General features: G+C 44.9%; 1 long non-coding RNA gene across 2 annotated transcripts in view; it reads left to right on the top strand.

The window, feature by feature from the left end:
• The window catches only part of LOC142765052 (uncharacterized), a 31,627-nt gene extending 20,768 nt beyond the window's left edge, over window positions 1-10,859 (top strand). Inside the window, exons 2-3 of one of the 2 annotated variants that reach the window (XR_012884040.1) lie at window positions 4,670-4,833; window positions 8,326-10,859. This is a non-coding gene — a long non-coding RNA (uncharacterized LOC142765052). The remainder of the gene's footprint in view (window positions 1-4,669; window positions 4,834-8,325) is intronic. The other variant, XR_012884041.1, reaches the window with a different exon arrangement.
• Window positions 10,860-13,367: the final 2,508 nt, after the last annotated feature.

Below are 13,367 nucleotides of genomic sequence, written 5' to 3'. Positions count from 1 at the left end.
GATATTAGTTTGTGCCATGCACGTCATTCCTAACTTAATAGGTGAGTTGCCCTTACAGAATGAAAAAAAAAAAGCTAAAGAGGCATTCAAGTGCCCTAACTTGCACTTAATGCGAAAACATGGCGTGTCTGGGGGCTACAATTGTATCGACGTCCGCACCATTTCGACGCTGATAACGCGAGATGTAATGATAACGAGTTTTATGATGTTAGCTCTCTGTTATGAGTGGTGAAACTAAACTTACAAGTCGAATCAATTCTTACAGTTTAGCTTTCGCTATGGATTGTTACAATCGAAAAAGGTGACAGAAGTCATTGAAGTAGGAAAAAAAAGCAGAGGCACAAAACTGCAGACGTTGACGAGGATACCAAATCGCCCAACAGGTAACGCTGTTGATTTTGTATATATACACAATTTCTATAGCGCGAGCCATGAACAGTATGGTTCACACTATTTCACGAATGTTTTTTTTTACAGATGCGATGCCACTATACTGGGTTATAACCTTGCTGTTTCGTATGTTTAACAACCAAACGAACACTGCTACGGGAGTTGCACACATATGGAAGCGGTTGGGTCGTTGTTTTCTACGTTTCATGACTTAGTTAACTGACGCGAAGATAGAGGAAAAAACAAACGAGAAAACATTCGGGTGACGGTCCAAGCTGGCAGTGTCCTTGTGTCCTATGCAAAATCTTTTGACCGACAGCAACCGCATGCATTGCGTCAGCTCTTCAAAGCGTCCCAACAGGGATACTTCGAGCGATATCTCATGTATATTTTACTTGACCCCTTCTGTGGCGTAGGACCTACTCGAGCTTCTGGAACGGGGCCTTTGCCACGAGACACTCTGGAACTCCTGGAACAATGCTTGCATCTCGTGAAGGACACACACAAAACAAATATAACAAAAAACACGCAATACTTATCAAATATTGAGCTTAGCATTTCTTGGGTGTCGCGTGACGTTTTGTTTGTTTGTTTGTTTGTTTGTATCCTCTAATCCATGGCTCGTACCCACTCTGGGGGATTGGCCAAGAGAACATATAGTCTCAGATGGGTGATAACTGCATTATTGCTTACAACAAAAAAAGGGGGGGGGGGGAGTTGTATAGTGAAGACAGTGACGTTCACCTTGCGCTGAAGAAGAATGGCGATTTGGGCTAGTTGGTTTGAATTCATGGTAATAAGGGCTGCAGCGCGAGCACGAAGGTGCTAGAAGAAACGCGAAACGAAAGGCGAGGCACGGAAGGCAAAGAGGACAACACGAGCGCTGTTTTTATGTTTTTTTTTTCTCAACGTGGCATATTCTGGGGAATGGTCTGATAAAAAGAAGGTACAATGATACAATGGCTAACCCTTATCTAAAAGCGCGAACTCTTTGTCATGCAAGGCCACCGAAGGTTGGCTCACGCATCCGTCACTATGTTTTCTAATAAAATACGCTTCAGCTATTTCACGAGTTAACTTGTTCATGTGGCGTGCCAGCACACTCACGCCCGGAAATCGAGGCTGGCACCCGCAGCTTTTGCAGTGCAAAACAAGGTTTGAACTAATTCCTTTGCATATATTATTCATATGCTCTCCTAACCTTTTATTGATGCACCGCCCAGTTTGGCCTATATAACAACGACCGCACGTTAAAGGAAGCATGTAAACAACACCAACTGCGCAATTTAAAAATTTATTTATGTGTTTTACGGCGCATGTCCAACTTTTTTTGGTGATTCCACTAAGTCGCTCATCCGTCATTCTACAAATCTGGCTTACTTTGCACGGGGCTGATAAAACTACATCCACAGCATATCTCGAGCCTACCTTCTTCAAACCATGAGATATATTGTGGAAATATGGGATGACTGCAACTCTTTTTCGCTCTTTATTTCCTCCTGCCTTTTCTTGTTTCTGTTTGATTTTTGACAGCGCTCGTGTTGTCCTCTTTGCCTTCCGTGCCTCGCCTTTCGTCTGTTTCTTCTAGCACCTTCGTGCTCGCGCTGCAGCCCTTATTTTCACCTTGCGCGTTTCTTCAACCTTTATTCGCGTCCCGTCAGATCACGACGATGACGCACGATAGCTGTATAGGAAGCACGCGACGTGAATTATGTATGCGTAAAATCGGCCGGTGGCGTTTTTCTTCTTGCAGCTTGTTTCGTGGTTTCTTGCACTGTTTCGAAACGAGCAACTTAGCGCGAGACGCCATCGAGGAGAGGTTCATGGCACTCACTCTGTGAATTCTACCTATCGTTTTGTACAGTGCTCCCGGATTCAAACTTGACATCAAAATTCCGGCACCTTTTACTCACCCATTTACAAGATTAACTGCACGTTTTATTCATATCAAAATCGGCACCTACGCGTTTATCCACTACTAGTATCTCGCTTTTTTTTCTCTTACTTTGAACTTATTTTGTTTGATGGTTTGAATATTAACATGCCATTCAGTTCTGTTGTGTTTTATTCAGTGATATGTTTTCTTTTGAATAATGGAAAGTGTTTTCACAATTTGTGCTTATTTTTTTAGCTTGTTTTAAATCATTATCTCGCGCGTATACTCATCTGATGTTCAATGCCGTTCTATTCCTATTAAAATTATTATTAATATTTTCTCATTCTTATTCCTGTTAGGATTTATATAGTAATTGACATTTAGTTTATGTTATTGTTTGTGTGGAAAGTGTACCAATTCATGTATGTATTCCCTTTACGCTCCCCTTACACAATGCCCTGTTGGGTCTGTAAGGTATTTTGAATAAATAAATAAATAAATAAATAAATAAATAAAATATCAGCATAGTGACGGGGCGCAAGTGCTCGAAGTAATCACGTCATGTCGTGACAAATCTGGTCCCTGAAATCGGTAAAATTGGGCGAGTCGGTTTTGGTTCATTGTCAACTGAGAGGCGTGAAAATACGGCACGCCAGGAAATGAAGGGTACAGACGGCGACGCGTCGCCTGTCCTTGTGTGCCGTATTTTCACGCCCCTCAGTTTTATAATGCTCTCTGAAGACAACGTTGGCACTGATGTACGCGTGAGAGTCGAAACTACGCTAGGTGACTGGAAATGAAAATAGGTAAAACGAATGTATGCATGTTACTTAGCCCCGAACTGTTATGTTTCCGTGCGTGAGTGTATACTGTACATCACAGTACAGATATGTACACATACTTTGCATAAAATTGGCCGCGTATTTGCGTGCTTCGCTGCAAATGTAGTAGAAAGAAGATAGTCTTCTGTCTGGAGGCGCTCGATGTGCGCGCGCCTCCGCCTCCATGGCGAGCCAGCTTTTGTAGAGTTACTGTATATGTTACCTTTAGGTAGCATAAGCTTTTTAAAGATTCCGCGCCGCCTGGCGGCCATATTGATTCCAAAGTATCCGGCGGTGCACAGAGGCTAGCGCGGGAACGCTGCTGTAAACACGCTGTTCTTGACGTATTGAGATACGAATCTCAATCAGCCGGGATTCGAACCCACGACCTGCGGGTCAGCAGCCGAGTACCTTAGCCACTAGACCACCACGGCGGGGTGAAATGAGATTTTCTACAGTGTTGTGCACATACGCTAACAGCAATCTCAGAACTAAGGTCTTCAATGTCTCTTCCTATAAATTTACGGCTCTTGCGTGTCGCTGTTAGAGCGAGTCTAATTAGTTTGTTTTAATTCATGTTGTGACTAACATAGAAAAATGATCCCATAAGTTGCTAATTTCGTTCGTAGCAAGTCTTGTTTTGATAGACTGGATGTCTCATGCTAGTATACGAGGGATTCTATAGGCCAGCTGCCAGTTCGTGAACAACACGCGTGCTTTGCTATGCCAGCAGGAAGCAAGTTTTCCACACCTGCGTCGCAGCTATCAGCGGCGCTAACTAACGCTTCCAGGTTTTTATGCATATATCTAATCTATAATGTGAACGACAGGATGTTTTCCGCTGTAACTCATTTGGTAGAAGATTGAACGCATTATTTGAAGGCCGCGAGTTCAATCTCTGCCAGCTGCGAATTGTTTTTGTTTACTTTTTCCAGATTTATATCATAGTTAATATAAATACCATCCCCTATATATGCTTTCTATGCCTCTTGTGAGTTAGTTCTGATGTTGTGATTAACAAACAGGAACATTTAAGGTTCCCCTTTTTTATTTTTGACGAGTTCTTATTCGACACTATTCCCGCACTAATGGGAACCAACTGCCTGGAAATGGCAAAATTGTCTAATAATTTCCAACGCATTCGACATTACATTCCAGGAAAGACATCGGCTTTGTTGAGGTAGTGATTATACCTAACGAATAATTATTTAATTGCTCGGCAGCCCGTCATCATTTTTCTTTGCATAAATCATATATTGAAGATTTGTGTGCGATTTGTTTTCGGTTGAATGCATTTAGAGCAAGCAAGCCATACATTTGCCATTGTAGTTAGAATGTGGCTCGCTTGTGGAGCCATCGAAAAAAGCCGTGCCTTCGCTAGTGTGGTTGGCTGTAGTCTTACGCAGCGAATAAAGAATACGTAAAGACGGGGATGTAGAAGGTTTTCGTTGGGCAGTATTGATATCGGCATTAGTGTTTTGACTGCTCTTATGTCATTGTTTGTGTGCGTAGCCTTTCAACATTATTGCATACGAGCTAGAGCTCCGCTCGGTGTTCCTTTATCATGCTCTTTCTTGGCTAGTAGACCCATGAACCGGCAAAACACCACTCGCGTCCGAGTGTGTACGTTGAGACTCGAGGGATAAACGAGTTCATTGAGATTCTCCTCAGCTCTGTCATCGCAACACACCATGTGCCACTTTGGCAGAAGATTGCTTGGTGGGCATCCTCGCGGCAATTCATCAAGTAAGCATTTTCTCATATCTCCACTAGTGCTTTTGAACACAAAATAACTGCTTCTAGCTGATTTAATTTCTGATGGTTCTCCGAGAAGGTGACCTCACTGCGGTGGTCTAGTGGCTAAGGTACTCGGCTGCGGACCCGCAGGTCGCGGGATCGAATCCCGGCTGCGGCGGCTGCATTTCCGATGGAGACGGGAATGTTGTAGGCCCATGTGCTCAGATTTGCGTGCATGTTAAAGAACCCCAGGAGGTTGAAATTTCCGGAGCCCTCCACTACGGCGTATCTCATAATCATTTGGTGGTTTTGGGACGTAAACTCCACATATCAATCAATCAATCTGAGAAGATGACCACAGGCATGCCGGAATATGACCGTATACCCAACACCCACCATAGTGACTTGACAGTTCCGGCGTTGTGCTGGTACGTGCTAAAGCGCAGGCGTTGCGGTTATAATTGCAGCAATGGCAGGTGAACATATTTTATGAAAGAACTCATGTTCTCCGTTATAGATGGCACGTTGAGAAAACCTAGCTCATTGAAAACATTAGGTACTCGGTAAATGCCTTAGTGCATCTAACTGGGCTGTTCGTTAATCAATTCGGGAACGGGCAGTATTCAAGTGCCATTGACAGATCAACAGACAGGGCGCTGACTGCCTGTAGTTTTGTCTTGTCTAGCGCTACTTGCTTCTGTTCTTGGCAAATACACTTGATTGACTTAATCACGCCCAAGTTTGGCGTTAGTACTCTTTCATGGCTAGAGGCTAATACACAAATAGTCCAGTTACTAGCCCGTAAGGCTTGTTACAGTGCACTAACGCCGAGCGTTGGGGTTATTGGTGTAGCATGATCTCAACGTTACACAGCCTATAGAAAAAAATTTTTTTCTTTCTCTTTCACCCCCTTTAGAAAGTATGATGTTTGCAATAAACGTTTAGTTGAAGTTAAGCGCTTGTGTTGTGTCTTCTGTGTGATAGTGGCTGCGCTTCCTACCAAGATGCTATCTTCAGCTCTGCACAAAAGGTCGCGCTTAGTCTTTTGCGTGCATGCACGGGCGTGCATGCCTTGCAAGAATAATAAAAAAAACTTGGTATACAGCGAAGTGAACTTTAAAAAGTGGCACCTTGCTGCGCACGAGTAGGCGCTGCACTGTCAAGCTCTTGTCTCGTTTCGCACACCCCAAAAGTGAACCTGTGGTTGGCGTAACGATTCTCGAGAAACCATCGCCGTTTCCACTATTTCTGCATGACAGTGCTATACGAGTATGTGGCGTTCGAGGCTATCCACCACGTTCTCTTGCGTTTACTGTCGTAGTGTTGGCGATATTACATTGCGAATACCGCTAAGCTTGAACAACCTACTCATTGGCATGCACAGGGCTCCCCTTCAGGGGGCGAAGAGTGGAGGGGCCCAGTTGTTCACTCTCACACGGGTAATAAATTTCGAAAGCATGCGCGTGTGTCAGGAGAAAGATGTCAATGTGCTTGCATATCTGTGCCCACTGTCCCATTTATATCCACCCGGTATGCCCTTGAGATAATGTGAGTGAGTCTGGTGAAAGAGTAATCGATCAAATAGGCCGGTATCAACACAAATTATAAAATGGTTTCGTTGGGCAAGGGTACAGTGTTACCAGTGCGATTCCCTATTAAAAAAGGCTCTTTAAGTCGGCTATCTTAACTGATAACAGAGTGACAGCCTACGAAATGGTGAGACAAACATTCCAATTGACCTTTCAGACTTGAACTTCGGGAAGAAGCCTGCCGGGATCGCATAATAGCCGATGAATCCCTGACGGATAGGCCCGATTCAACGACGCTCCCACCAGTTAACAGGTCGGTGTGCGACACCTAATAGAATTCATGGCACCTCACTTTCGGAAAGCCCTTGAAACGTGGTAATCGCGTTGACAGTGGCTCATTTATGCCCAGCAGACTGATAATTTGTGGGGTTTAACGTCCTAAAACCACCATATGATTAATAGAGACGCCGTAGTGGAGAGCTCCGGAAATTTCGACCACCTGGGGTTCTTTAACGTGCACCCAAATCTGAGCACATGGGCCTACATTTTCGCCTCCATCGGAAATGCAGCCGCTGCAGCCGGAATTCGAACCCACGACCTGCGGGTCAGCAGCCGAGTACCTTAGCCACTAGACCACCACGGCGTGGCATGCCCAGCAGACTGATTTAAGAATTTTAGTATGTGTTGATCAGATCGAATCAATTAATTTAACAGACCTATTCTACCTACTTTACGGACCGTTTTTCTACACCTGCACTAACTAGTTTATTACCTTGCTCTGCTCCAGCAATTTTAATTGTGTGTACATGTGATCAAGTCACGTGCTAATACATTCTTTTTTCCTGCAGATGAGATTACAAACACTGCATGTTCTCGCAAATATCATTGTACTTAGTGTTTCATGGGTGCAATCGCTCATGTGAAATACATTTAACGGGTAATTAAATCGCTGAACTATGTCGTCCAAGCTGAGCAGACTGGTGCACCTGGAGGCATGCTTATAGAACATGAACTCTGACGCGGAACTGAATTTAAACAGCTAACTCGTGTAAGATGAGAGTTTTCAAAGGCTGAAAATAGTTACTGTTGCTAAAACATTTCGCTTTCAGTAGTGTCCACTGTGAACTTCTTTTATGTGTACCTTACCAAATGAACGAACAGACAACTAAGCCAAGGAATGCATAGGTGAACTTATTTCCTCTAACGCAGGGTAATATTTTAAATTAAAAGGAACTAAAGGGCACGAAAAGGCACCCAATCCATCTTTGGGATGTCATCCCACAACTTTCAATGTACACGTCTAACGCTGTACCAATCGAACTTGAGTGAGTGTCACCGTCGATTTGGGTGTCTGTGCATCTAATCCCTAGAAGCGTTAGCAAGCGCCACTTGTTCGCAAGGTGACATATGGAACGATTTTACCTGAGGATTTCACAAAAATTTGGCTCGAGACGGATGATTACAAATAAAAGCTCGTGTGATAACTTAGGCTGATAACTCTACCACATGGCGAGCTTCCCGTTTCGAATGAACAAAAGAGGAATTGGTTTATCAGGCTCACTTCTTTGAGGCAACCAAATAAATTGGAGAATCAGTCCAAGGAAAGCAATGAAGACCGTGTAGCCTTCGTCTTTATTTGTAACAATCAAGTGGAAGGGTTAGCTATTTCAAAGTAACGGTGACAACTCCTTCGTTTATTTTCTATTTCAATAAGAAAAGGTGCGAACCAGATTACGTAACATCTCCCTTCTGTCCATGGTATTCGAACCCCCAAGTTCCGTATATCACGTCCGATTCTCTACCACTTACAGAAAAAGGCCCCTTTTTCGTCAATTTATTTAGGCAGCTTGTAGGCTAGACGAGCAGAAACTCGACATTGTCTCAAATATTGTGTTCCTGATGATATTGCCTTACCATGCGCACATTGTGTATGTGTACAACACATAAACAAGAATTCTTGGCATCCTTACAGCTTCTGGACCTTCACTATCATTCAGTGGATTATCTGTGGAAACCTGTGGCCATGCGATCCCTTCGTCCACAACGAGTTGTCTTCGAAGTCCTGCCTCTTGCTTGCCTTCAGGGGAATGCGTCATGCAGCACGGCCTATCCATTGGCCTGCCCGTCTGCCTTCACTTCGTTAAGAGACTCCCTTCTGTGTTGCTGCTCATCGCTGCACTGTGACCAATGGCGGATGAAGAGTGGGTGACAGACTGTATCTCACCTTGCCCTAGTAGAACATGCCAGCCATCTCCGGATCCACTCCGGGACCCGTGAATTATGTGAAACATCCTCACGTCGGTGTACGTCAGTGTTATCGTGTGGTGCATTTCCATGGATAATATCATGGCTTGCAAATCATGTCACACCTTTAAGTGTTACGCTGTTCGGTCGCCATACAGAGAATATAGTGTTTTTACCGTCATAATGTTGGACTCGTATTGTGAAGTTGCCCAAGCGTAACGTTTGGTGCATCATTTTGCCATGCTCGTAGTTCACCGCTATATAGGAGCGCAGTGAAATTGGTCAGCCTGTTTGCAAGTTTTTCGTAGCCATGATAGAGGCATCATTTCACATTGTGCCTTGTAGTGGCATATTGATGCTCTTTTGCTTTAAACGCCATGGAAAGCTGGGCAACTTGGCTAATTCCATCCAATCAATCTGTCTTACCGGGAGGCTCCCCTCGTGCGTACATATATTTGCACGTGTTCGTTGCGCATCTTACGCCCTTCCATTTCGCCTATTCACTACTGAACTCGGTTCTTCTTTGCTTTGGTCTTGAGGTTATTCTGCGGACCCACTCGGCAGGTTCTAGTTTGTCCAAATAAGCTGAAGCATCGTCACGTCTTGGCAATAGACTTAATTTCTTTGGAATCTGTTTTCTTCTGTTATCCTGGTTAAAGAGCGTCCGCAGCATTCGTATAGTCCAGTCATAAGACTTGGTCATATAGTTATGGTCCACGAGCTTTACCCAACTACCTGTTACATCCTTCAGTCTGTTTCTGCTGGTATAGACTTTGAACTCCGCAGCGCGCTTTGGGTGCTTTGGTCTTGCTTCACCGTGGCGGTAAACATGTAAGAGCATCAATATGCCAAAAAGAGCACAATGCGACTGGAGGGTACATGGGGCCGGGTCACAATCATGGCAAACAGAAAAATACCTTCACTATGATGGGAGTCGGTTTCGACATGTATGGCACGTAATGCTTGCCCCTTTTATTGAGTATGTTACTGTGTTCATGTGTATACCTTTGTAGAAAACATACAGGGCGCGAGTACAGTAAGCATCGTGGGGTGCGTGCGTACTTTTTGGGGGGTCATGGTTTTTAGGGTGTAGGTTGTATTCTTTGAAGTAGTACGTTGCAGTAGTAGCCACTTCTACTTTTGAGAATCGCTCGCTAGATGGCGTTGTCTGTATGTCCTTGTTTATATTACAACTAGATGGCGTTAGTCGTTTTAGCATAGTTGACGAATTCGTATAGTTCACGGATGGACGCTTCGCCCAATGGACTCATCATCGTTCACTCCGTGGATATGCTGTAAATTTTATGGGGGGGGGGGGTTTCCTGGGGATGTTCCAGAATATTGATTGTCACTTGGAAAATCAAAAGTACGTGCTGTTTACTGAATTTTGGTTGTCTCGGAGGGAGCATTTTTTGCCAGCTAGGATTTAGGATGCTTTAGGTTGCCAGCAGGACTAACCTTGCGAAATTAGCAGACATTTGCCCTATTCGGTCGTTACTATCTATCTATACATCTCCGCTATTGTCTGAGAAATAAAGATAAATGCGGTGAATACAATTTTGTAACTCCCTTCATCAATATTAGTCGAATACAACTTGAGAGGGCTGTATGAGCCTCGCCCAGATAAGTGAAGTACGGCCACCGGTCACCTGTGACTAAAGTAGTCTTACACGTGCACTATGTGACGTTCTGTAAAGAAAAAAAAACCGGTTGTGTAGTTGTCGATAACCGGAGTACATGCTCATTGGTGCTGACTTGTGCGCAATCGCCTTTGAGGAGGAAATGCTGTTGACTTCAATCGGTCTATACAGTAGAGGGGAATATATATTCAATGCCCCTATTAGTGAAACATCTCGATTTTCAAAAGTACTGAGGACTGTTTATTTCTTATATGCAGCTCTTACCATTACCAGTTGATAAATGTGGAGCAACAGAAGAAAGACATTGTAAAAGTACTTTTAGGCATCTACCATTTCAGTATTTTTTTCTTTCTTTCGCTATCGCTTACAAGTAGCTTGTTCCATTGAGAGCATAAAACGGCATGCAATATATTCATTCAAATTCTTAGTACCACCACAGGTTGCCTTTGCCCAGTAAAGTGAGAGTTCCCATCTAGCTTTCGTATCGCACCAGACTTCACGTGCAGGTGTCTGAACATATTCTTTGTCCGGGAACTTCATCTGTTGTGTTCGTTTACCTTATTTGTTCTTAATCTTGCAGATACAGCACTACATAAAAATAAAATGCAGTATGTGTGTTAAATTTTCTTACTTGGCGTTGGTTGGTGCTCGGCCAGTCGAGGGCTTCTCTGCTGCCTTGAATGGTACGTCAAGCCACATGGCGCACACAGAGTTGCTACAACTTATTTTTAACATCTCTGCCATGATGAGATTTGGTATCCAACAATGGTTGCTTGTCAAGCAGTAAAAAAACCTGTTTTTAGACTACGCCCGCAAATTGAGAGTATTCAGGAACGCAATATTTGATGTCGCAGAGCTCTTTCTGCCTGCTGAAACTATCGAGGTGATCATCTTGGGTGTGAGAGAAAAAGTGATGTTGGTTCAAATATTCGCAAGGATCTAAAATTCTTAACGATACAATGTTAATGGTGTTTACAGTAGTTGAGAAGCAGCTCCGCCTCTCATTCTTACTGGATGTTACCAATCAGGGGCGCCGTCATCGGAAGGGTAGCTGCCCCCTAATATTACTGCCTGCCTCCCCTTGCCTTCCCCCCCAAAACACAGAATAAGTTGCCCAACTACCAATCTCCACTCCCCCCTCCCTCCCCTCCCACTTAATGAACTCGCTTGATGTGGATTTCTCACCCACCCAATAAAAAATATCCTCTTGTCATCCCGGTAAAGAATTAACCATAATTCTTCCTTCGCGTAACATGGCATGACAAGGATTTTAGTGTAGTCCTGAGCAAATAATACTTAGAGGAGCCGAACCCCCCTCCCCTCAAACAAGTCGGTGACGCCGCCCTTGAGGAAACCATAAAACGAAGTTCCCCCTGGATGGAGTTGAGTGTAAACAACCACAACAAAAAAAATTGCCCGCAGCTTCCCTCGGGGGAACACTGAGGAGGATGCGGACCATATAATTGGTTAACGGGGTGTTAAAGTGCGACTTACTTGGGTGGATGGCTAAATTGGTTAACGTGGTTGTGAAATGGGGTGTTAAATTGCGACTTACTTGGGTCGATGGCTAAATTGGTTAACGTGGTTGTAGGAGGGGGTGTTAAATGAGTGAACACGTACACACGTATGCGAAAGGGCGGCGCTGGTCGAAGGGACGTCGATCATTGTGTTTGTGGATTCGTTGGAATTCATTTCACCGCGACCTTGGACGTCGACTCGCCGTACAAACCAACCGACGAGCGGCAACTGAGCGAGCGAGCGCCGACCTTGAGTATATATACAGCACGATGGCGCATGCACTGTCAGCTGTTGAATGTTCTCGAAGCGCGACGCCACATGCGCGTCCACTGGAGAATCAGGAGAATTGTAGATGTCGAACGCGGTGTGTAGAGGAGGAAGGGTGCACAGATGGTGGAGGAGTGAAGCGCGCGCGGTGTGTAGAGGAGGGAGGGATGCACAGATGGTGGAAGAGTGGGCGACGGCGCATGCGCGCGCGTCAGCTGTCGAATGTTCGAGAAGCGGTGTGGACGGCGCGGACGACGCGGACGGCGCACTACAAGGCGCGAGTATAAGATGCTCCGCATCTAAAATAGTATACAGGTTCACTTTGTCCTATGTTGTACTCTGGCACCCACTAACTTGTGAAGTGTAAGTATTTGCACTGATATAAATTTATGCTTCCTTCAAAATATCGCAATTAGCAAGCACAATCTAGCACATTTGCAGTTAATCTCTTTCATTGCTTGGGAAACAGAGGTGAATCTTTTTTTACAGCACAGCGGTCTTAAGCCCTAAGCTCACGTACGCGTTGCAACGCGTCCGCAACTGTGGCGTGTGGATTAGGCGTCACATCGTGTTCCTATACGAAGGGACAGGGGGCTCATGGAAAGCTTGCACGCCGTGCACGCGCTAAAGCGTCGTGCCGAGTATGTGAGGCCAGCCTGTGCCGTAATAGTCGGTGCACACCAAGTATTACAAGCAAGTACTCTGGCTGATCCAGCAGGGCAGGCGATCTCGCTGTCACCGATCAGGTGTAAGTGCATGCACTTCAGATCCATAGTTTTAAAGGGAGCAATTGAGATATAGAAACAGAGATCCTACGCTTCCGAATACTTTAAGTAAAGCAGCCGAACCAGAACGGACTGGAATGCGCCGTGTTCCAAGAACCAGGAACACTAGAACACATGATAGGAGTATGTAACTTCAACGAAAATCACCCGGCACCACTCCCCTGTCTCCCCACTCCTAACATGCTCCCCCACCCTTTCCTGCCCCTTAGAGAGCAATCGAAGATCTTGCTTTGAATTCCCGCCCTGAAAGACCAGCTACTGCTCCTTACGAGGGACCAGGCGGCTAGAAACGCATTTGGATTCCCGTGAAGAGGAGACCGCTTCCTTCTGGCGCGTTCGCCGGAGTGTTAATTGATAAAGCTTTTCACTCCTTCATTTAAATCTATGCCGGCGTATTGAAGAAATCAGACGAGCTCGCTGGACACCGTATAGACGTCACCGTGTGAAATACGCAGTGTTGTGTGAAGTGGAGGCTCCGAAATGCAAGTTCACGAAGCCGAGGCCACACGGTAAGAAAGGGTTCATGGTACTACTGAGGGCACCAAGGGTCGCTGCAAGGA

This window comes from Rhipicephalus microplus, chromosome 6 (assembly GCF_043290135.1).
Source record: "Rhipicephalus microplus isolate Deutch F79 chromosome 6, USDA_Rmic, whole genome shotgun sequence".
Taxonomy (NCBI): domain Eukaryota; kingdom Metazoa; phylum Arthropoda; class Arachnida; order Ixodida; family Ixodidae; genus Rhipicephalus; species Rhipicephalus microplus.
This window is presented reverse-complemented; position numbering and strand designations above follow the sequence as displayed.